At 31.7% G+C, this 25,276-nt stretch overlaps 1 protein-coding gene across 1 annotated transcript in view; it reads left to right on the top strand.

Annotated features, from left to right (window-relative positions):
• LOC106672984 (prolactin-releasing peptide receptor-like) overlaps positions 1-24,460 on the top strand; it is a 99,655-nt gene extending 75,195 nt beyond the window's left edge. The window contains exon 6 of the mRNA XM_024229930.1: positions 23,674-24,460. The gene's annotated coding sequence lies outside the window, so the exon portion shown is untranslated. The remainder of the gene's footprint in view (positions 1-23,673) is intronic.
• Positions 24,461-25,276: the final 816 nt, after the last annotated feature.

Below are 25,276 nucleotides of genomic sequence, written 5' to 3'. Positions count from 1 at the left end.
AAAAAATTTCTTTTGTTTTTGTATTCATATTTCTAATACTGTATTTTTTGCATAAATAAAGACTTAATAATATTTAAAAACGGTTTTTATTCCGTAATTTATAAAAATAAAAAAGTAATACATACTGTTTACAGTATACACAAATGCAATGAATTTATAGCTCGACAGTTTGGCATAAATCCTGAAAGCTAAAACAACTTTTTGTTAAATGATAAACACCGTGATAAAACTTCATAATGGACTTCATTATTCTTATCTGGATTCATCGTTGAAATGCGTTAGGTTTAGTTAGGTAGAAGACATTATACGCGGTATTAATTTTCTAAAAAAAATTATTGCATCCAATAAACAAAATTAAGGAATTAAAACCTTTTATTTTGTTATTTTTCAAAATCCCTTAATTAAATTTTTTTCTGTAAAAACAAATTTAAATCTCTAATGAATTTTAATGGAATGTATAAAACACAGTATAAAAATGATAGGGAAATAAAATACAACAAAATTGGCAAAATCCCTATTAATTTTTGAACAGTTTATTACAAAATAATCCAATAACAAGGAAAATGACTTGGACTAGTGTACATCTGCCATAGGATTTCTTAAAATTTCTAGATTTGATCTAAAAATTTCTATTTTTTATGATTGTACTGAGAAAACCCTTAGATCTAATTTGCACGATCACCTGGTGATTTAACAAGTTTTTTGGTGTAGAAGACCTTTTATTCTTTCCTTCAGAAGGAAACTGCTAGAAATAATTATTCAAAATTCTCTTTTCAAACAACACCAGTTTGATTAGAAACTAATTCAATTTATGTCGGCAGATTCGAATAAATTGAGTTAATACCATTTCCTTGTATTAGATAACGCGAAAGTCGATTTGTCAATTTCAATTTCATTTAACTATTAACTATTATGGAAATTTCATTGATCTTTAAACTAACTTGTCGAAAGGGGCCAAGGATCTTACAAAATCACATCAAGTATGTTAATACTGTCCGAACGCTTCTCAGCACGCTTAACGCTTAATGCTTCTCAGCAGTATGCTAAAATAGGCCAAATGAACGCTATTTATAGCTTAACCCAGAGCGAGAGAAATAAGCCAGATCGGTTAAGTACGTTAAGAAAATAATTTCCTTCTTGGAAAGTTCCGATAAGTGTGATTTTTCACCAATTGCTATAGTGGTCAATAATTTTTACTACATATCAAATACATTTTTAACGTGAGTTTGTATAGTTATTTAAATTAGGGTAAACCTGCATTTCTTACCGACCGTTTTTCTCATGTTTACCTATGTATTTAATTATACGTTCATTATTTACATTATCAATTTTTTTGGTTTAAAGAAATAATAAATTTATTTTTAATTAGTTACTATCAATATTCTTTTTCTCTCACGATATCTCCTTCTCTCTCTGTATNTGTGGGGGCCATTCAATGACCACGATCAGCAAGCCACTGTTTCGTCAGCGCTGATTTATTCACTTTTTCCGTCGCTCTTAATCCGGCCTCACGTAAACACCTCCGTTTGTTTCAGCACTGACATCTATATTATCATTATCACGCGGCCTACGCTGATTTCGGACCGCATTGTCAACCTGTCCTGATCGAACGCCGTAGATACAACGCCTTTTGGCCTCGGAAAATTTTGTTTTATGACCACTCCTCTTCTTTTTAAAACAACTATCGTAAATTCGGAAAGATCTTTTAGATTTTCTTATTACCCCAATAATAACAATTTATATTTTTTTGAAATTTCACGATAAGGAAGTCCTTCTTGTAGAGATTTTATTATTTGATCTTTCAAAAAATGTCGAAAATGGCTCCATACTGTTTTATTAAACGGATGTTATTAAACGGACAATTAAACGGAATAGATCATAACCATTAAGGAAAGAAAATATTTTCAATATGTAAGAAAAATAACTAAATTGATGATATACTCTGTTAACAAATTTGAGACAAATTATTGAATGGTTTTTGCGCAATTTGCTATGAACTAACCCGAGACTTGTAATAAACTGGCTCAATTCAAAGGTATAAACATAAATAAAGATTATTAGGATGAATGTTTGTTTACCAACAGTTCAACGAATTCAGTCCTATTGCTGTTGTCTAGATTAAAAAATACGGGATTTGCAACCTAGAGATAATAGAAAATTGTTTACTGATGTGATCAATTATGTGAGTCACTGTATATACATACAGAGTATTACAGGGTTAAATATGAATACTGACATGGATTCACTACATAAACGTAGATCAGTGACACCAGGACGAGGATTCTTTCCTTTGCAATAATGATTTTGTTATTTTAGTTTAAAAACAGATTTTTTTACGTAAACTCGTAATTTCTCTACTTTAGCAATATTAAATTACAAAACTGACCTTTATTAAGCAAACTACATTAAATTTTACGCAAGATAATATTTCTAATTAAAAATCCGCTTTTGCGAATACACGCTTAATGAGTAACAATTGGCGAAACCCATGTTTTTTGGGAATACTCAATTCCTTTTCGTGCAGTTACCTTTCCATCAAAACTTTCGGGGATTTCACCAAAGTTGCATTATTTTATAAGTATACCAAAGACATACTCACTTTTATATTTTCTAGAACTTTTCTTACTGAATTCCCAGGTGAAGGTTGGAAAACCTGATATTGAATCCTAGGAGAGCAGCAACCCAAGAAGATCGTAAATGTCATATTTTTAATAAAAACATTTCTTAGTTGGTAACAAATATTAGGTACATTCTTCTTGTGACATGACCAGCGAGGAGCCTTGATTTGAACCCGTTAGATACTACATATGGAGAACTCTGAAAAGTGCAGTTAACGACTAATAAATGTTTTTTTTTAAATGTACGATATTCTTGGGTTGCTGCTCTCCTTGGGTTCGAAGAGATAGATAAATGAATAAAAAGTTTCTCTCTTTCTTTCTACATCTATCTATGTCACTTTCTCCCTCACTGTTTTTCATTCTATCTTTCACACCACATACAGAAACAATCGCATATATATTCGCTGATTGTCGGCTTTCGTGAGTAGGTATTTAATATAAAATGCATGCTGTTTCTTTTATTTTACTCATTTTAGGTTTATTTATGAGTTTATATTTAGTATTATTTTAATTACTGTCAAACCTATACCTTTATAAAATTGATTAAGTTTCGTGGTCCGATTGACCAATTAAATTCTTTTCAATTAATCATTCTTTAAGTACGGTATAGGTCGAGATAAAAAGTCAGCGCCACGAGCGGGATTCGAACCCACGACCTTCGGCTAAATACGGTGCTGCTCTAACACTTGAGCTATCGTCCAAATTCCATACTTACATTTCCTATCTCTGTCTATCCCTCTCTCTCTCTCTCTCCCTTTCTTTCAATTTCTCTCTCTCTCTCTATCCCTCTCTCTCTCTCTCCCTTTCTCTCAATTTCTCTCTCTCTCTCTCTCTCTCTCTCTTTCTCTCTCTCTCTTTCTCTCTCTCTCCCACTCGCCCTCTCTCTCTCTCACTCTCTCTCCTTTTCCCTACCTATCTCTCTCCTCTCTCTCTTTCTTTCTCCTTTCCCCCCTCTCTCTCACCCTCTCTCTCTTATTTCTTAATATTTTTTATAAAAATCTTTTGTCTTTGAACCATTGTATTCGTTCTTTTATTTTTTTTTAATATAATTCTTAGCCCGTCAAGAAATTAGGCCAAATGTAAGAGAAAACAAAGCTTCAGAAAAAATAATTGACTGTTAAACTGGTATAATTATTTTATGAAAGTAATTACCCTGAGTGAAACTGAGCTTGTATTAGACATTCGTTTATTTACTATGACACTGATATGTTAAGTTGAGTTCATCTCGTCAAATTATGCGAATCATTGTCGGATTAAACGCAATTACTTATTTGATGACCAGTTTACCTTCATGTTCAGATCCAGCGAAGGGAGATATTTTAATAAATTACGACCTGTAAAGATTGACTGAATCGTTTACGAGTTCATAAACTCGTTTGGAAGCGTTGGATCATCTCCAGGCCTTCATTTTATTTCAGTGAGACATATTACGAATAAACCATAATCTGCCGATGTTAACGATTTGAACCTAACATATAAATGTTATTTATGATAAAAAATCCAAGGATACACGAAGAATCTCATCCATTATGATTCCATGTTAAACCAAGAAGTCGGTTTTTGATTGACATATCTGTTTAATGACGGTAATTTTTTTACATATTTCAACCGTAAATTTACATAATAATAGATTGCTTTTGATGTTTGGTTCTTTCTGATAACGCTAGTTATTCTTTAATGAATGACAAACACAAAACACACGACAAGAAATATAAAAATTCTCTCTCTCCTCTCTCCTTTCTCTCACGCCCTTTCTTTCCTCCCCCCTCTCTCTTTCTTTCACTCACTCACAACCACTCTGTGGATTTTTATGTTTCGAGTTCGACTTTAAGTGTCTTGTTAATTCAAAATGTGATGACTTCTAAATTTTCAGAATCTTACAAATTTTAAGTTTTCTTAAAAATTTGACCTCAATGTTAACAAATCAGCTCTACATAATCAAGATTTATAAAAATAATTAATTATATAAATGTAATAATTAATAATAAAATAAACTGAATTGAAAAAAAAAATAGATGTAATGGCTTAATTTGTGTGTGCTTAAGAGAAAAAATATCAAATTTATTATTTTTAAGTTTCCTAGCAATTTTTAGGACGTTTACTAAATACTACACTAACAAGTATAACTTTGAACACTACTTTTCTAGCACTTTGTATCTCCTAAATAAATATTTAGTCAATTGAGTTTTTTTTTAAAATACTGCATTATATATTTTGTTTATAAATAATTAATTGACTACACGTTTTTATGATTGATAAGGCAGAAGCCATATGTTAATTAATTTCCCATTCTTTCTTTTTTCTATTGATAAATTTGCCCCCGATGCAATTTAACGTGGTATGTACGGTTTTCTCTTCATAAAGTTGTCACTTTAATGAAACAGATAAAGTCACCTCTAACAAGACAGCTAGTCTTCTCTACCAGAAGGGTGGACATAATTTTTAGGCTACTTTTTACAAGACACAAACAATTTTTTACCTAAGATATTTTTGGTGAAGAATAATTAAGTGATAAACAGATTTAAAAAAAACAGTAACAGATATAATCTGGAAAAAGACTCACAATAGCATTTTATTGTATAAATTTAATATAATCATAAAAAGATGAGGTAATGCTTGAATGTTGAAGTCCAAATGAATGAAGAATAAACAAAGCCAAAATCCTACAACATTTTTAGATTAATTATTAAATAGGCCAACATTGGTGGTAACTATATTACCATTCCATAGAAACATCTTGATGCGGGATAATTACAATAATTTGGTTAAAAAAATGTTAATTTATAATTGGAGAAGAAAATTATTTTAATTAATATATTTTTATTATTGAGAATATTTATACATATTTTTTAACTTTGCGAGAATGTTTTGTAGGACATCATACATTAAAATCAAAAAGTTGAATCTCCACGCATTTATTCATTCTCTCTCTCAATAAATCACCACTTTAGTTATATATTTATTGAATACATAAAAATAAAAATATCTAAAGGCGTATTTATTTTATACTCCGTTAACATTATGTTTTTGACCATAGTCTATGTCCTAATCACGAACAAATAAAATCTATTGATTTGGTTGCGTTTAGGTACTTACCACCATAAAACCAAACTGGAATGCTGTTATTATTTTGTAAATATTTTTACACTTCTTATGTTTGCTTATAATGTCATATCGTGTATTATGTAAATTTTTCTCAGACATACACCTTTATTTTCAGTATAAAAAGTTGTACTCTCTCTATATATCACTCTCTTGGTCAACAACCTTCACTCTTGTATACTCTCTCATACTTTTTATATCAGGTTTCAACTTTTGTTTGTTTAACTGACTATTTTTCACTTCCACCTCTTCCCAACTCGCTCTTCCTTTTTCTATCTTTTTCTATTTAGCTATCTCTTTCACTTAGTAACTTCATTATTCTTCTCTCTTCCACTTTCCTTCATGTCTTTCCAATTTTTACATTTCTTATCACTTACTTTGTTCTCTCCTCTAATTAATACACTCTTAGTCACACCAACACTTTCATTCTTTCACATTCTACCTTGCTATTTTTATTTTCTCGCACAATAACTATTTCTCATTATATTCCGTACACTGTAGTACTTGCTCTCAGCCTTTGTATATATTTGTTTCAACAGTTACATTTTTTGCTCTCTCTTTTTTCTCTGCCTTTCTCCTTTCTTAATCTCTTTCTCACTTTTTCCCTTTCTCATCTCTTATTTAACAATCTCTTGTCTCTTTCTCCTCCACACTCACTCACATCTTCAATTTATCACTGTTTCTCTATATTTTGCAGTGATTCTCGTTTTTCCCAATTCCTTGCGTTCACTTGTTCTATATGTAATGAACTGTATATCTCACGTTTTTAATCACTTGCACCTGCATGTCTCGTTTTCTTTCATTCCCATACAGCTTTAAATACTTATTTATAAACACACATAATATAGTTGTTTATGCGTCAGTTACGTTAGTTATTCAATTTATCATCATTTTAAAAAATTCACTAGTTTTCGTGATCCGCTTGACCAAATAATACTTTTCAAATAATTAATCTGTATTTAAAGTATTGGGTGAGATACAAATTTTGAAAATAATAACTCGGAGATCGTAAGATGCGGTTTGGTGTGACTAGATTTTTGAAAAGCATTTTCTTTATCGTGCCAACGTTTCGATCTTTATTGAGATCATCTTCAGGGCCTGGGATTTATAAACATTGTTTACAAATATATATAGGATGTGAAAAAAATGAATTTATACAATGCTAGAAAATTTTAAATTCAATCAAAGTATTTGTACTCCCTCAAAGTGTTTGTTTTCTGCGTAATTGTGTCAGTCTTGTGTGTAGTGTTCCCTAATTCCTCCCCAACCCCTTCAAAATCCAACGTATATAGACATAAAACAGCAATATCTCACTGGCACTCTCAACACGACACACAAGAATGACACATCAACACGAAAACAAACACTTTGAGCCCTGAAGATGATTTCAATAAAGATCGAAACGTTGACACGATAAAGAAAATGTTTTTCTAAAACCTACATCATACCAACCACATCTCACGATCTCCGAATAATCATCGACTAATGGTAACTAAACACCACATATTTTGACAAATATAAGCGTATATATTTTATTACAAAATGTTCCCTATTTGTAACTTTTTGTTGTAAATATTTTTAAGTTTTAATTATTATTATTGATAAACAAAATTTAATCTTTTATTTAAACATAATAAATTCATATTTTTTCTTCTTTTTCTGAAAACACAATTTTTGCGATAAAAGGCTTTAACTGCTGAATTATTAAATCATATTAATTTATTATCCCAAAATGTATTGAACTAATTTTTCTAACTATAATGTATTGATGAATTTTCATATATTATGGTAAGTTTTTTATAATAAATTAAGAACAAAGGTTACTAGGATTTTAAACATGATGTACTAATTAAAGTTGAAGATGTTAGATACAGGTTTGAGATAGTTGGGGTAGAAATATACCGTCATTACTTCCTTCTTGACGGCGTAATTTAATACTATTTTATGATTTTCTCTACATGTTTAGTAATTAGTGTTAAACGGATTCTACATTTTTAAGACTTATGAATTGAATCGATGTACCGTGGCTTTTAGTATTTCATTGGAGGATTTAATAATTTAAAAGTTCAGTGTTTATTTTTAAACAAACCACCCTTACAACAATCTGTAATATAAAATTGATAAAGACTTTATCAAGAATCGTTTATGATTATGAGTAAGCAATTAGGGATTGCGGGCCTAACTCCCACAAGGGTAACCGGGCACTGTACATTTTCGACTAATTGAATAACTCGAGATATGGCATAATTATTTCCTTAATGGCTAAATCTATAGATCGTATTTCGCCCCAGATGGTCGTATCTCACTTTCTCAACCAGCTGTTTTTCAAATGATTCACATCTATCAAATATAAGTTCCAGTGGTAATTTTAGCAAATTATTTAAAAATCGTACTCAGGCTTTTAAAAATTAGATATGGAATTGTTTTTGAAGTACGATTTTTTTTGCAAATAATTTTTGATTTACAGTATTCAGTTGGTCAAGTGCATTTTTGCACCTATCTTAACTAATATGCAAGGATAAGAAGCATTTTTTCTTAAAATATACATTAAACATAAAATAATATAGGGGAAAAAGGAATTACACAAAACAATAAATTAAACAGAAAACTAGATGCAGATATATGAATTCAATAAATGAATAAGACAATAAAAATATTCAAGAAAATACTAAACACAACAAATTTGCTTAAAGAAAAGACGTAACTTCTATTTACACGTTATTTCACAGCCATTGGATAAACTACATACATTGGGAGATACACATTCCCTTTTAACATGTTAATTATTTTTCAAACAAAATTTCGTAAGTTTTCTATGCTTGAATAGTAGTCTGAGTCTTCCCTACAATAAATAAAAAGATTTTTGATATGTACAAATGAGCTATTTATGTTAGGTATGTTTATGGTTACATTCGTGTAGTCTATCGTTGTCCAACGAGGCAAACCTCTAATAAGTCTTAGAGCAGTATTTTGGACTACCTGGGGTTTAGCAAAATTGGATTGAGATATATTTCTTCAAATGAGAGCACTGTATATTATTTACTTTTTAAGGCAGTAGGTACGGTTTTTGTAGGGTTTTCCCCTTCAATATTAGATGAAAAACTAACAAATGTGTAAAAAAAATATAAATAATTTCAACCATTAATCAAGCTTAAATTCTGTTTGCTATAAATAATCCCATGTGTAAAAAAATATAAATAATTTCAACTGTTAATAACGCTTAAATTCTGTTTGCCATAAATAATCACAGGATGATGTATTATCAATGAAAAATCCATTATTCAAAATTAAATATTAGATTTTTTAAAACTTTTTAAATCTCAACATTAACCTTAAGGAAAGAGAATAAATCTTTATGTATCAACCGTTCGAATTTTCTCTCTGAGATGGGAAGTTGGTGTCCGAGTGGATCGAAATAACAATAGCTCAAGTGGTAGAGCAGCGGCGTGGTTAGCCGAAGGTCGTGGGTTCGAATCCCGTTCGTGACACTGACTTTTTTATCTGAACCAATACCTTACAAAAATATTGATTATTTAAAAGAGGTTATTTTGTTAATCGGACCATGAAATCTAATGAACTTAAGGTCAAAGGAACATCATTGATATAAAATTCCAATTGTCAGTGGAAAAATGTCAGTAAAAAACTTTTTAATATTTAAGTATCAAAGGACTAACACTAACTTTAACCATTTTTAGTGTTATGCTGTAATTGTTAAAGCCCTAAAAGGTAAAAACCAGGATAAGGCAGTTAACCTGGCGGTCATTTGGCCTTAAGTAGCCCTTGAAAGTGCACCCAAAGTGCTTTTCCTCTAGTAAAGTTACGTTTTCCTTTATTTTTCCTTAATGTCTCTTCTTCGCATAAAGGGTTGACCGTCCAAAAGAGGTTAACATTGTTAGAAGATGTTTTTTTTTAAATAATAACACGACCTTGTTGCTTAGCCCCTTTGGCATTCGCTGAAAACAATTTAAACACAAAAAATTACCAAGTAATTTAATGGAAGATGAATTTAATTCCGGCCCGGATACAAATGCGAATTTTACAAAGTTCAAGAAACTTTTTCCGTGTGTTTGCTGGATTAGAAAAACCAGTTAACCCTGTTTTATACGAAACGGCACTTAATTTACACACTCTTTAAACCATTTTGCTCACCACGCTAAACAAGTACAGCAGCATTTCAGTACTCAGAAAGAAAAGATACCTCATTTAATTTAAGTCTGGAATTTTTCTTTTTTGAAAAGGTATTTTAGTTTTACAAATAATAATAACTAATTTCCATTTCCGTTAATTCAACGTATTAGTTTGGATGTTTAGCTGAATTTAACTCAGATTAATTTTTGTTAATACAAGAATTTGGTAGACACAAAGGAAGCATTGCATGGCAGCAATATTCATGAAATAAAGTACAGAGCGGAATAATAAATAAATAAATTCACATTTTAAAAATATATGTATGTCATAAAGTTTTCCTTTATCCTTTCGATTTATTCGATATTCGGCCGGTAGAAGAGGCTTTATTGAAACTAATATTAGGGTTATCGCTACGGAAATTTATGACATGGTCGTGCAAAATGTCTATGACTCTTATTTTTTTAATAAATACATATTAGATAACAAGAATAATAAAATATATTATGAGTACGTGATATAGATAAACTATATTCATATACAGGGGATGATTTATTATAAAAAGTATTTGGTTTGTGTTTCTCTGCAGTATAAGGTGAAAAGTGTTTTATTTGTAAGCAGAACATAATCTTATAAGTTAATTTGAATAAATAACACTGAAAAAAATTACAGCAGCTCCCTGGACATCCGTCATAGAGGGATCCCACAACATTTAAAAGTGTATGTGTAGTATTATTAAATGATAATTGCTCTCATTACAATTCATTGAAGTGAAAAATTGAATATTTATGCTCTAAGTTAAATAATTATGCAATGATTTTGAAAATCAAACTATGGTAGCAAAATTGTGAATAATTTTAATTAATTATTCTTTCCATGTGAGGTCTTGGTTGAGATAAAAAAGTAAGTGTCACGAGCGGGATTCGAACCCAAGACCTTCGGCTAAATAAGCCGCTACTCTACCTTCTTGAGCTACCGTGACTTCGATCCTCTCGGACACTAACTTTCCATCTCAACGTACAACCGTTTTCCGTTTTTTTCCATTTTCAAATGTAGTGTAATCAGGATGGAGTCTCAGCGACTTATTAAGTGGCCACGGGGAGCTGTTTAGTGAAGTGATACTTCTTTTATTTATTAAATATTAACCGAATTTACGTTTTAGTGGTCAATTGACCAAGTTACTTCTTTCAGTACATTTTCTCCCCGTGGACGAACGGTTCGATTTGGAACGGTTGTAGGTTGAGAGCTGATGTCCGAGAGGATCGAAGTCACGATAGCTCAAGTGGTAGAGTAGCGGCGTATTTAGCGGAACGTCGTGGTTCGAATCCCGCTCGTGACACTTTTTTTTTTAAATCTCAACCGAGATCTTCCATGGTAAGAATAATTAAATGAAAGAAGTAACTTGGTCAGTTGTCCACTATAACGTAAATGGATTGTGATTATTATATAAATGAACTTAAGCCAACGATATATTGAGAAAATTCAATACATTTGTTTTCACTAGTTAGGCAGTTCTACGTCAGTCAGTCTGGAAATGACAGAATATATGAATTCAGGTAACTTATTTTTTTAAATATAGAATTTGTGAAATTAGGTATTTTCTATATCTTACCCCTATTCAAAAAGACGTTGATGTATGCGAACACATTTGATATAAGTGAAATAATAATTCAAAGATAAAATGAATATTTACGAAGGATCAAGAGAATAAGCTCCTTAAATGTTGCAAGATCGCTGTTTTTCATCCTAATACATTTCCTTCTAGTTTCCACTCTCCTTTTCTATATTTATAATTATTTATTTCTACTTAATGCTTGTTGCGTCGCTGATAAAAATGTTTGAACTGGAAACGGATTAAAAGTTCAGTTTTCCTAACGAGCCGTTGGGTTTACTAAGGCATCAATTGATTTTCGTATAATTGCGATTAGGGAAATATTGATTGGCATGTGAACACGGTTGCATGAGTTGCACACGTCTCTTCGTTCATTGAATTGTCATCGTATTGATGATAGTTTCAGCATCGCGGTTCCAAAACGGCAACTATAGATTCAGCAATTACGGTAATCACTATACCAAATCTTTGCTGAAGATATCCAATTAATGGATTATTTCAGCCAGATCGCCTGACAAACAACATTAACGGCCTTGCATAAATAATTGTGATTTGGCAAATTTATACATTAAAAATTGAAAATGCATAACTAAAAATGTAGGATATGGCCACCCGTAAACCTTTAATGTCTCTTTCTCGTTAATTTTAATACTCGTTAAATGTAAGAAAGGTCCATTAAACCTAATTTTGCGAGTTTCTATAAATAAAATGTTTAATTCTCTCTCTCTCTCTCTCTCTCTCTCTCTCTCTCTCTCTCTCTCTCTCTCTCNTCCCCCCTCTTTCTTAATCTAGGTCTCTATTTTTCTCATCTATGTGTACTTATCTCTCTCCTCTTTCTCCAAGTCTTCTCTTTCTTTTCCTACCACTCTTTTTTTCCTAATCTATGTGTATATATATTTTTCTCTTCCTACTCGCTACTCTCTCTCTCTCTCTCTCTCTCTCTCTCACTCTCTCTCCCCCTCTTTCTTAATCTAGGTCTCTATTTTTCTCATCTTTGTGTACTTATCTCTCTCCCCTTTCTCCAAGTCTTCTCTTTCTTTTCCTACCACTCTTTTATATGGAATACAGAGAGAGAGAGAGAGAGAGAGAGAGAGATGAGATCTTATCTAACGGACCGATTTTGCCGAGTCCTGGATTCTCACCTTATATACGTATTAGGGCGGGTGTTCCTCAGGGATGCATATTTGTCCCATTTATATTTTCATTATACACAGAAAATATTCCTAGACATGTTAACATTTCAACACATATATTTACTGATATACAGCGATTCTTACACATAATTCGGGACCCTTCAATTAACACTCAACACTTACAGCAATACCTGAATGAATTAACAGTATGGTTCACAATGTGGAGAATGAAGATAAACCTAACGGGAAGCGTACAGATATATTTTACCTTATGTAAAAATATCTGTACTACCGTGAGTATAAATGGAATCTCATTGTCTACCATTGACTTTGTGCGTTTTCTTGTTCTTTTCATAGATAAACGACTGACTTGGAATCCGCACACAAGACTGAAAAGACAGCGAACAAATCGACGTTGTAAATTATTAAAAAGACTAATAGACTCACGATCAAAGTTAGACCTTAAAAACAAACTTTTAATCTACAAGCAATGATTAAACCTCTCTAGGCGTACGGTTGTGGGGGTTATCCATGGATTCTAGTTCCCAACGTCTCCAATCAATCCAATCTAAAATTTTCGTCACATTATAAATGCTTCGTTTTTACGTTTCAAATTACACTATTCATAACGACCTACACATCCCGTTTGTACATGAACTCATCAAAACGTGCTATAAAAAATTTCATCAATCACTGAACACACACAATAAAATCTATTTGTACAGATCACTTCCAACCCTACCTGAAAATACTTCACGACGATTGAAAATTGGCCCCGAGACCTTCTCATTGAGTGAAGATTGAAAAGATTTCATTGTGAAGGAATGTTGTCACTGGGCAACTTCTTCTACAAGAGACGCAAATGACAAATTCAACATATATGAACATATTTACTTAATAAATAATTAAATATTATACATAATATTTAATAATGTAATATTACTTACTAATACATAATACTTAAACATGTACTCAATAAAATATTTGTAGTTCTAAATATCAAATAAATGTAATAAAAAATAAAATAAAGTTGGTACAATTACGGTTAATTCTTATTTCATCGTTCTACAAAAATGAATGCGCAACATTTAATGAAAAATAATAATAAATTGTGGTATTAATTTTAGGGAAAGAAATATTCAAAACATTATTTCTTTTCGTAACATACTTTAACATAGGTAATAGCACGGGGAAGAGGAAGAGAGAGAGAAAGAATGAGAAATGTGTTTCTTGATGTGTGTATTTGTTAATATCAGCTCAGTTATAAAACAACAGAATAAGCACTTAAAGAGTTATAACTAATATTTTTGTCACGTAAACCGAGAGAGTGCGTGACCGGGTGGGTACGTAAAACTGACAAATGCTGAAACAAATTTATACCCAAAACAAAGACAAGAAAAAGTCAAAAAGTATTATAGATAGATAGTACATACGTCAGATAATAGTTAGAAGGTAGAACCAGAAATCATCTTTCATACTGGTATCTGCTTAAAAGCAGGAATTACATTCAACATTTATTTCTCTCAGCGTATTTTTATCTTAGGGCGTGTCTTATGAATAACCCGAATAGTTTTTAGCACCTTGGGGAGCAAATAATACAAAACAAACTGTTGGTGGAGCAGGCCACAGTTTATGCCTACTAATGCCCTCTCTATTGATCTGACAAACACCATCATCTTGTTTGCTCTCTCTCGTTCAAACGTCTTTTTTTAAAGGCCGCCGGCTTATTAAACCGTCTGGGAAATAAAAATGGTGAAGGAATTGTTTTCTAAAGAATTTACCCGGTGAACAAAGGGTCGTATCAATGGAACTATGATGTTGACATGTCATTAACATGAAAAATACCAAAACGGATATAACATTTTTTTGTGTGAAATCTACTCGACAAATATTTTGCTCGAGCGTTAATCCTCTTTTATGTATTATCTGTTAAAGATTTAATTTGTGACTAACTTAAAAATACATTTGTTAGAGTTCGTGGTCCGATTGAACGAATAGCGTTTTTCAATTAATTAATCTTTATATAAGGTATTGGTTGAGATAAAAAAGTCAGCGTTACGAGCGGGATTCGAACCCACGACCCGCGGCTAAATACGCCGCTGCTGTACCACTTGAGCTATCATGACTTCGATCCACTAAGACTTTCAACCCCAAATTTCGAATTTTACCTTCTTTTTGCCATTTTCAAGGTTGAGGTGGGAAGTTGGTGTCCGAGTGGAACGAAGTCACGGTAGCTCAAGTGGAAGAGCAGCGGTGGATTTAGCCGAGGGACGTGGGTTCGAATCCCGCTCGTGTCGGTGGCGTTTTTTATTTCAACCATTGCCTTATATAAAAGTTAAAAATACATTTTCTACTGTACTACTAAATTAATACTTTTCTTCTTGAAATAACGTTCATGTAAATTACATTCAATATATAGAATTTCGCAATGAATATAAACCTTTTAACATTGCTTTTAAGCTGTTAAATTTAATAATTTAAACAATTCATTAGATTTCGTGATCCGATTGAACAAATAACATCGTTCAATTAATTAATCTTTATGTAAGGAATTGTGGGATTTGAAAAATGGCAAAAAGGAGGGAAAATTCGAAAGGTTGGGTTGAGATGGGAGGTTCGTGTCGGAATGGATCGAAGTCATGATAGCTCAAGTGGTAGAGCAGCGGAGTATTTAGCCGAAGGTCGTGGGTTCGAATCCCGCTCGTGGCGCTGACTTTTTATCTCGACCTATACCGTACTTAAAGAATGATTAATTGAAAAGAATTTAATTGGTCAATCGGACCACGAAACTTAATCAATTTTATAAAGGTATAGGTTTGACAGTAATTAAAATAATACTAAATATAAACTCATAAATAAGCCTAAAATGAGTAAAATAAAAGAAACAGCATGCATTTTATATTAAATACCTACTCACGAAAGCCGACAATCAGCGAATATATATGCGATTGTTTCTGTATGTGGTGTGAAAGATAGAATGAAAAACAGTGAGGGAGAAAGTGACATAGATAGATGTAGAAAGAAAGAGAGAAACTTTTTATTCATTTATCTATCTCTTCGAACCCAAGGAGAGCAGCAACCCAAGAATATCGTACATTTAAAAAAAACATTTATTAGTCGTTAACTGCACTTTTCAGAGTTCTCCATATGTAGTATCTAACGGGTTCAAATCAAGGCTCCTCGCTGGTCATGTCACAAGAAGAATGTACCTAATATTTGTTACCAACTAAGAAATGTTTTTATTAAAAATATGACATTTACGATCTTCTTGGGTTGCTGCTCTCCTAGGATTCAATATCAGGTTTTCCAACCTTCACCTGGGAATTCAGTAAGAAAAGTTCTAGAAAATATAAAAGTGAGTATGTCTTTGGTATACTTATAAAATAATGCAACTTTGGTGAAATCCCCGAAAGTTTTGATGGAAAGGTAACTGCACGAGAAGCAATTGAGTATTCCCAAAAAACATGGGTTTCGCCAATTGTTACTCATTAAGCGTGTATTCGCAAGAGCGGATTTTTAATTAGAAATATTATCTTGCGTAAAATTTAATGTAGTTTGCTTAATAAAGGTCAGTTTTGTAATTTAATATTGCTAAAGTAGAGAAATTACGAGTTTACGTAAAAAAATCTGTTTTTAAACTAAAATAACAAAATCATTATTGCAAAGGAAAGAATCCTCGTCCTGGTGTCACTGATCTACGTTTATGTAGTGAATCCATGTCAGTATTCATATTTAACCCTGTAATACTCTGTATGTATATACAGTGACTCACATAATTGATCACATCAGTAAACAATTTTCTATTATCTCTAGGTTGCAAATCCCGTATTTTTTAATCTAGACAACAGCAATAGGACTGAGTTCGTTGAACTGTTGGTAAACAAACATTCATCCTAATAATCTTTATTTATGTTTATACCTTTGAATTGAGCCAGTTTATTACAAGTCTCGGGTTAGTTCATAGCAAATTGCGCAAAAACCATTCAATAATTTGTCTCAAATTTGTTAACAGAGTATATCATCAATTTAGTTATTTTTCTTACATATTGAAAATATTTTCTTTCCTTAATGGTTATGATCTATGAATGGATCGAAGTCATGATAGCTCAAGTGGTAGAGCAGCGGAGTATTTAGCCGAAGGTCGTGGGTTCGAATCCCGCTCGTGACACTGACTTTTTTATCTCAATCAATACCTTACATAAAGATTAATTAATTGAAGGATGTTATTTGGCCAATCAGACCACGAAATTTAATGAATTATTTATAAATGTTAAAGCAGCTAAATAACATATACCTAACAACTGTGGGGACTTTTTACAGTCGCGTTGTGTTTTTGTCACTTCTAAAGACCAACGGACGGCGATAATTAAAACCCAAACTTAAAACGGTGCTGACCTAAATGAAATGTGATTTTCAAAATCCTCATCCCAGCACAATTAAATACTTGAAAAGTTCGGCATTATTAAACACAAAATTGACAGAATGTCGTTCGTCGCCAGATTGGAATTATTATTCCTTCGACGTCTCGGATCGAAGCCTGCGAAATAATGATCTGCCTCGAATCAGTTATTCTGGATGAAAACGATTTAGTCTAGGTTTAAATTTTAAATTAATGTTTTTATTGCAATTTGAAATAAATTCGTACAACATTTTGCGCTGTGGTTTGAGTTGTTTATAAGATAAACCTAAAATAACCTAATAAAATATTTTTTTAATATTCATCCATGATAAATACCGATGAAATTGTAGTACATTTATTATATCGAACATATCAATTTTTTATCTCATATATCTTATTTTTACACATATTATATAACTAACCTAATTGGGGGTAGATGGGTTACTCAATATTCTACCAGTGACCTTCTCACACCACAAATTCACCCTCAACATATACTAGGTGCCTCCCCCCCAAAAAATACATAAAAAATAAAACAACCTTGTTTATTTAAAGAATAGGAACAAGGGATTATCCCTAATAAATAATAATATTTTAGTATCACACTAAAACTACGTTTTAGACGTTTTATATTAGATTAAGATCGTATCCGACAAGTAATTACTTAATATACGAAATATTGCGCGTTGAAAGTCATTTATCATATCATCCCGGAAACATTCTTCACAACATCCTACAAAGGCACACCGAACTATAAAGGAAAGGAAGAACACAGGAGAGCATCAGAAACAATGATATGGTATGCAGATGCTCCAAAACAAACAAAGGAACCGGATCGGGATTTTCTGTACAAGCCCAAAACATTAGCAATCAAATTCATTAGGGAAGTACACGTCGGTCTTTCAAGCAGAAATACATGCCATCAATGCTTGTCCCCTGGAAAATCTTAAAAGAGGTTACACTGACAAAAAAATCCTCATAAGATCTGATAGCCAAGCAGCCATTAAAGCATTAGCATGTAAAAAAATTACATTAAAATTAGTAAGTGAATCCATCCAAAATCTCCAAAATTGGTAAAAAACAACAACCTGATGATATGCTGCCAGGGCACAGCGGAATTTTGCGTAACCAGCAAGCAGACAGACTGACCGAGGAAGATCCGCAAGACCATACATCGGCCGCGAACCTATACTTGGGATAACAAAAACAAATATAGATTCCTCCATTACAGAATGAATCCAAACAAACAAAAGGAGGAGTGCTAGACATTGTAAACTTATGATGAAACAACCCTCACCAAGACTGCAAAATCACTTCTGCAAATGGAGAGGGCTAAAATCAGAGGAGTGACAGGACTACTAACCGGTCACTGGCATCTGAGAAAACATTTACACAACATGGGCATATAGAACGATGATCCCATCTGCCGATTATGTAATGAGGAGGAGAAAACAGCCACCCATATCACCTTCGAATGCGAGGCAACAGCTCAATGGAGATTCAATCTAACATAAAAAAAACTTAGGGAATGAAATTGTAGCAGCGACAGTCAATGACCTGATACTTCTAAGGAGAAGGATAGAGTCTATGCACTGAACTATGGATCTAAGAAGGTACAATAAGCCACAAGGCTGCAGTGCTTGGGGAGTACAAACCCTGCCTCCTAGTACCCTTATCACCATACCATACCATTTATCATAACATTTTTGACATCTGCATTGCTTCAAATAGTGAAAGAAAATTTGCAGAGTCAAAATTGTGTACTCATATTTCATATACATACCATTTTATTTTTCGAAGGAATATTGGCAATAGTTCGATTTCATTTCTGAAACATATTCTTCAAAAATAAACATTAAAAATAACCACCCATTATTTAATTGCTTTGCTAGTAATAAATTAATTCCGCATTACTCTTAATTTTAAATAATTCTTTTCAAAAAAATTTAAAATTACATTTCCAAATAATATTGTTTATTGGAACCGCTTCACTTTAGAAAGTTGAACTGGGAAAATAACTTTTTTCAAACAAAAATTGATCTGAGTTAATAAAGCTTCTAGGATTTTTCTACAACGTTAATTTAAACTGTGTAATTAAGAACTGGGAGGAGACTTAAAATATGCTCGATTAATTTGATTAACTAAAGCACAATCAAGCCTATTGATATTTTGCCAAATAAACTATCTATCATATACAATTTATAACATCTAATAACAAAAATTGAAATATAAACTCAAATTGATAATTTGTACTTACTCCATAATTGTTCTCAAAAGTTACTTACTACGGCTTAACTTTCAAATACAACACAAAAAAAATCTGTTATTAATATTGTTTTTTTAAATGCGTAAAAATTTGCACAAATTTAGAAAAGTAGTACTAGAAAAAAAACTTTACTAATTACAAGACGTTCTGGTTTAAGAAAATGTTTAGGAGTTTTGTACATTGAGGACTTAATGAGCAAAAGTATTGACTCAAGAGCTAAAATACCAACTGCGAAGTCCAACTGAACGAGAGAATATAACCAAAAATAAACACTCATTTCAAATAAAACAGAATCGCTTTCTAGTAACTGACATACCAGTAATTCTGTAATTAAGTGTAACAATATTTTTTTTAGAAGTTTACTTGTCTCTCTTTCTTTTTTTACTATTAAAAATGTCCGCCCGGTTAAGAAATACGCTGTGATTTTTCCACACAGACCAAAATCTGTGTATTAAACTGAATGGGGACTTAAATTGCGCTCAATAGGCTTGGTTAGCTAAAGCATGACAAAGCTTCATAATGGTTTGCCAAATACACTACCCATCATAATATTTACAATCAACAAAAATGACCAAATTTAAAAAAGTTCTAATTTCAAATGAACTGGCGAGTAACGCCAAAAATAAACACCCAATTCAAGCCGTAAACTGGCCTACTTTCTAATAATTGACCTTTCACAAAATTTAACAATAAATCTACAGAATATTTACTTGATGAGATTTGGCAACTTTTGAAAAGTTTGATCAGAAGAGTGATGAACTGGCACTCGTTAAAGCAACTCCTAATATTTTGCGCAAATCGCGGAATAGTAGAAAGTTGAAAAGAAATGGGAAATACACGTAAAATGGGACTAAAACGAAAAATATCACCAATTCAAACTAAACAACAGACAATATCCGACCAATAATCTATTATTCAATATGCAAAACCTATAGTACCAAAATTTACTCAACTTTAAATAAATAATAATAGGGACTTTTTTCTAAAAGAAAGCTGACCCAAGTTAAGAAATTTTTTTTTAAGAATTTGATTCATCACTGATTTAACAGCGAAATCTTGCTGAACGAGATGAGACCGTAAATTTGTTTTATGAGTTTATTTAATTAGACTATAATTAGGCCAATGTATAATACTTCATGTAAAAATTGCAAATATTAAATTCCTCGATTAAATTGTAAAAATTAAAAAAATCTAAATTAAATGAAGGAATAACCTAAATATTTCAGTAATAAATTCGTAACGAATCGAACCATTTTTTATGTTTATTCCGTAAGTATAACAAATGGTACTTATGTATATAAAAATATAAAGCTAACATGTTTCTTTTTTTCCAGAGACTTTCAAGTTAGTATTTATTCAAACGACAGTATTTTAATTAACGTTTCAATTTCCTATTAACACTTGACAGTGCGCAAACCTTCGTCGAGAATAATCACTCCGATTTCCAATTCATCGTAGGCTATATTTTTATAATAATAATGTGATATTAATCTTATCTTTTTCAGGCATAATTAGAAAAAAAATCCGCAGTAAGTATTTTAACAGTAGAGCTTCAATTATCTGTAATATATACTGTGAGCTAGGTAATATAATTTGTACTTTATCTTCTTTCGCTCGTTGTGTTGACAAAAGGCACAAACGAAAATATTAATTAAACTTTACAATTGGTTGAATCGATTTGAATGGACCATACTGATCCATCTAGTCTTCTACTATAGTGACCTGATCCATCTAATAAACAACTTACTTGAACAAGTTTTGACGTTTTGTCGAATGTTTTTCATTGGACCTAATAATTGTAGACTAAATATTTTACGACAAATTAACTGAACAGTCGAAACAATATTTATACTATTGCAAATAAATAAAATAGGTAAATTTACAAAGTTATTAATTTTATAAGCAGAGATAACATTTTTTATCCTATTACCTATATTATTCCGTTTAAAAATGAAGAAATCACAATATTATACTATTATTGTGCCATAATTTTTATTTTGCACCACATTTCTGAATATTGAAATATTAAAATTCGTATATAATTCGTTCATAAGACAGGAATTTCTGAGTTAACTTGTTGAACCGTCGAAAGACCTAAGATTCATGCAATTTTAGTCTTTCTATTACTTTTTTAATGTTAGTTGGCAAAGACTTCTTATTTCATAACGTAGCTTTTATTAAATTATATTATATTTTTCAAGAGTTTTCATTCATAAATATAGAGTTTTGAGATTTCACTTTATCTCAATATTGCAAATTATTCATTGCATATTTTAGTGTTAAATGCGACTGGTAATACATTATTAATCCAATCGGAAAACTATTAAGACACATCGACCAAACTAAATCACTAGTTCAAAATGGCATATTTGATATAATAAGCAAGTGCAGAGAAAAATACACCTGACACAAAGAACAAAAAATAGAAGGCACATACAAAACCATTTAAGGAAATGACAGAAAATCAAAATACGCGATTGAACTCAGAAAACCAAGAAGCACCACATTTAGCACGAATAAGCTCACAAACCCAAAAATCAATAACAGTACAACTAAAACGTGGACACGATTCAAAACATTATACAAATTAAAAAGAAGAAAGAATTACTGGAACAATAAAAAGCCAGTCTAATCCACGAAAGACACCGGCAAACCAAAATAACGCTGAAAAACGCACCGCACCTATCAAGATTTTATAAAAGGTAGTTGTATTAAAAACAAACAAAAAAATACTCAAACCCAACACTATGTAATGAAAAATGCCAAAAAGCGTCCGACAGATCTGTCCAGTGAAGACAGGCAGACCAAAATGATGACAACGACTAAATTATAAGTCCAACACCCAACAGGAAATTTTTTCCTAAATAATGGACAATATAGAGAGTATAGGAATGCCTTAACGATTTTTCCAAATCACTAGTGTACTGAACACAAAAAATTCTGGATTACAAAGACCCTTCTCTACCACTTGGATGTAGTAAACAATCCTGGGCTGAAACAAAATCAAAGCACATTGCTGGCAACATGGGTCTTCAGTCCCCACTCAGACAAATACAATTCCACAATGTAATTAAATTTGCCTTTGCAGCTTACATTACTTCCATCTCTTTTCTTCCTTCAAAAATAGAACATTAGAAACTTACCTTTAGGAAGGCCCCAGGATATTACATCTTATCAACGAACTTACTGTAGAAATTGACAAAAAGTAGTCTTATGTTTTTGATAATTTTTGCGGCCCTGTATGAACAACAACCTACTACAATACAGTGTAAAAAATCTGTAATTAAAGCAAGCCCAAAACTCTAACAACCCAACAAAAAAGCTCCTTCCGTCCTATCAATCCCCTTCTTGCCCTTGGAAACCTGAAAAGCTCTTCCGTAAAATAATTTATATAAATAGCTGAAACTGCTAACATCCTATCTCACCCCATGTTTGTTTTCCGCTTATTTAATCCACTAAACAAAAGGCGTATCGCGATGTGAGGACAATACTCGAGCAGAAACAGTAATGTGCGAGCTTTTCATTTTCTCGAGGCTTTTCCTCTTACATAAACAATGAATCGCGTGTACTCCAGGGCAGTATCGAAGGTCCCTTCGTATTTGCGTATACACAAAGGACATTCCTGTTCTCCTCAACCATATTTGTTTTATTTTTCGTACGACAAAACCACTCTGTCTTATAATCCCGATCTTTCCTTGAGAAAATGTCCAACTCCATTTAAACCTTATCAACCAACATGGTATCGGAAATGGATGATAAAAATTATAGAAACCATCCTCCCAAATCTTTTTTACTCTCCGAAAATATGATATCGTGCCCTACTTGTGACAATACTTTGACAAAAGGCTAATTTTGGATTGCAGACACGACTGAAAAGACAGGAAATTAATCGATGATATAAAATTGTTATAGGTTACTTGACCATAGATCTTACTCTACCATCTTACCAACAAGTTCACCAGTTACAAAATCCCCCCTCAGACCCTCAGATCTTAATAGACGTAAATGTAAGGAGGGATCATCGAAAAAATCCAATTCCTATAAAATACAATCCATCCATTCAAAAATACAAAACTCTCTTATCTCGATTTCAAACCAAACAATCCACAATTACATTAGTCCCAACCTTGCTGCAAATTCCACACGATGTTTAAAGCGGATACGGCGGAAAGATCAATGGAAAATTTCTCCAGAGTGTGACTCGCTTAGTGATGTATTTCTATTATTTTTTTTATTGAACACAATGAACCCATAATTAACACGCTCTCGACCGTCAATACTATTTAATTTCTTGTTATTGGCCCATAATATCTATTGTAGCCTTTGATATTCTCCGTGCTTAGCTTTTAATATGAATCTTCTTCATTTTCCTTGACATTTTCGCATGATTTACACTGATATTTTCTTTGTTGTTTCAGGTCTACAATTAGAAGGAATATAAATAAAACACCACTGAACCAAAGGAAGGCGACTTAGTGAATAGATGTAACTTTAAAATGTAATTTATTGTGATTCTAAATATTTTCTAAAAAGGTATAAAAACAAGTTGTTATTTAACATAAGAAGTGCTGCTATTATAGTTGTGATTGTTACTTTTTTCATAATGAAAAAAAGGTGTTAATAGAATATTGTAATTATTTGAAATGGCTAGAATAAGGGATTTTAGCCATGTCAAATCGGGTCGATCGGGGCTTTATGAAGGAGTCTCGAAATAAAGACCGCACGAGTATGACAGATCCTGAGTCCGGTAGACGAATTTCAAATTTTTCTACTTGTAGATTTCTAAAGTACCAGATCGCTTCGTATGTACATTTAAATATTAAAAATGATTTAATCTTTAACTCCCGAGTAGGACTTTGGTGTAGCTTTAATTTATGTAAAATGTGAAACAAAAATTTTATATTAATGTGTTGTAATTAAAAGTAGATTAAACAATAACAAACAACCACTCGCCAGTGTTTTAATTTGGATAAAACAGGAAAATGTATACAATCTGTATAGAAAACACAATTGGAGTTTTAATTTCGATATGTATTGTAAAGCCTGCGCTCAACTAGATACGATATTTTGGTGTTGTCTGTCATTGTAAATAAAATATAAATAGATGTTAAATATTCTGCACAAATGCACTTTAAAAGAAAATAATTATTATCACTGGAAAATTATTATTACGTAGAAATATATAAAAACAATGAATTAATATAACATATTGTATATATATATGTTAACATATATATATTTATGTTACATGTTATAGCCTAAATATATAGCGTACTATTATAGCTTAAGAATGAGCCCCTTAAGTTATAATGGACTGAAGTATATACGTAATAGTTGTGAAAATAAAAACATTTATATATTAACTAATTTATTTTTATGTACGTCCAAAGCCTCTTATTACAAAAAATTAAGATAAAAGAGATTCAAGATGATTTAAAAATTAATATGTTTGCAACTCGAACTCGATTGGCTTAGTATTCGTTTTCTCAATTGTATTAGTCTAACAGTGTTCAACACGTCAATTTCCAAGCCGCCAAAAAAGAAAAGTAGAAATACATTAGATGTTGCCACGTTGAAATAATAGGAGGATAAATAAAAGGATTCAAGGAGTAAAGGTAATAAATTATTACATTAATAATGGTAATAATCCATTATATTTAGTGGTCTGATTGACCAAATTACATTTTTCAATTAATATTTTTATGTAAGGTTTTGGTTGAGATGAAAAAGCTAGTGTCACGAGTGGGATTCGAACCCACGACCTTCGGCTCAGTTGGTGTCCGAGTGGATCGAAGGTCGTGGGTTCGAATCCAGCTCGTGACACTAGCTTTTTCATCTTAACCAAAAGCTTACATAAAAAGATTAATTAATCGAAAGAAGTAATTTGGTCAATCAGACCACTAAATATAGTGGGTTTAATAACAAAACGAAGTATACGAGAAACAAATAGATTACAGGACATTTGAAAAATGGCAAAAAGGAGGTAAAATTCGAAGGTGGTTTGAGATGGGAAGTTGGTAT

This window comes from Cimex lectularius, unplaced genomic scaffold (genome assembly GCF_000648675.2).
Source record: "Cimex lectularius strain Harlan isolate CLEC.00 unplaced genomic scaffold, Clec_2.1 scaffold416, whole genome shotgun sequence".
Lineage (NCBI taxonomy): Eukaryota > Metazoa > Arthropoda > Insecta > Hemiptera > Cimicidae > Cimex > Cimex lectularius.
This window is presented reverse-complemented; position numbering and strand designations above follow the sequence as displayed.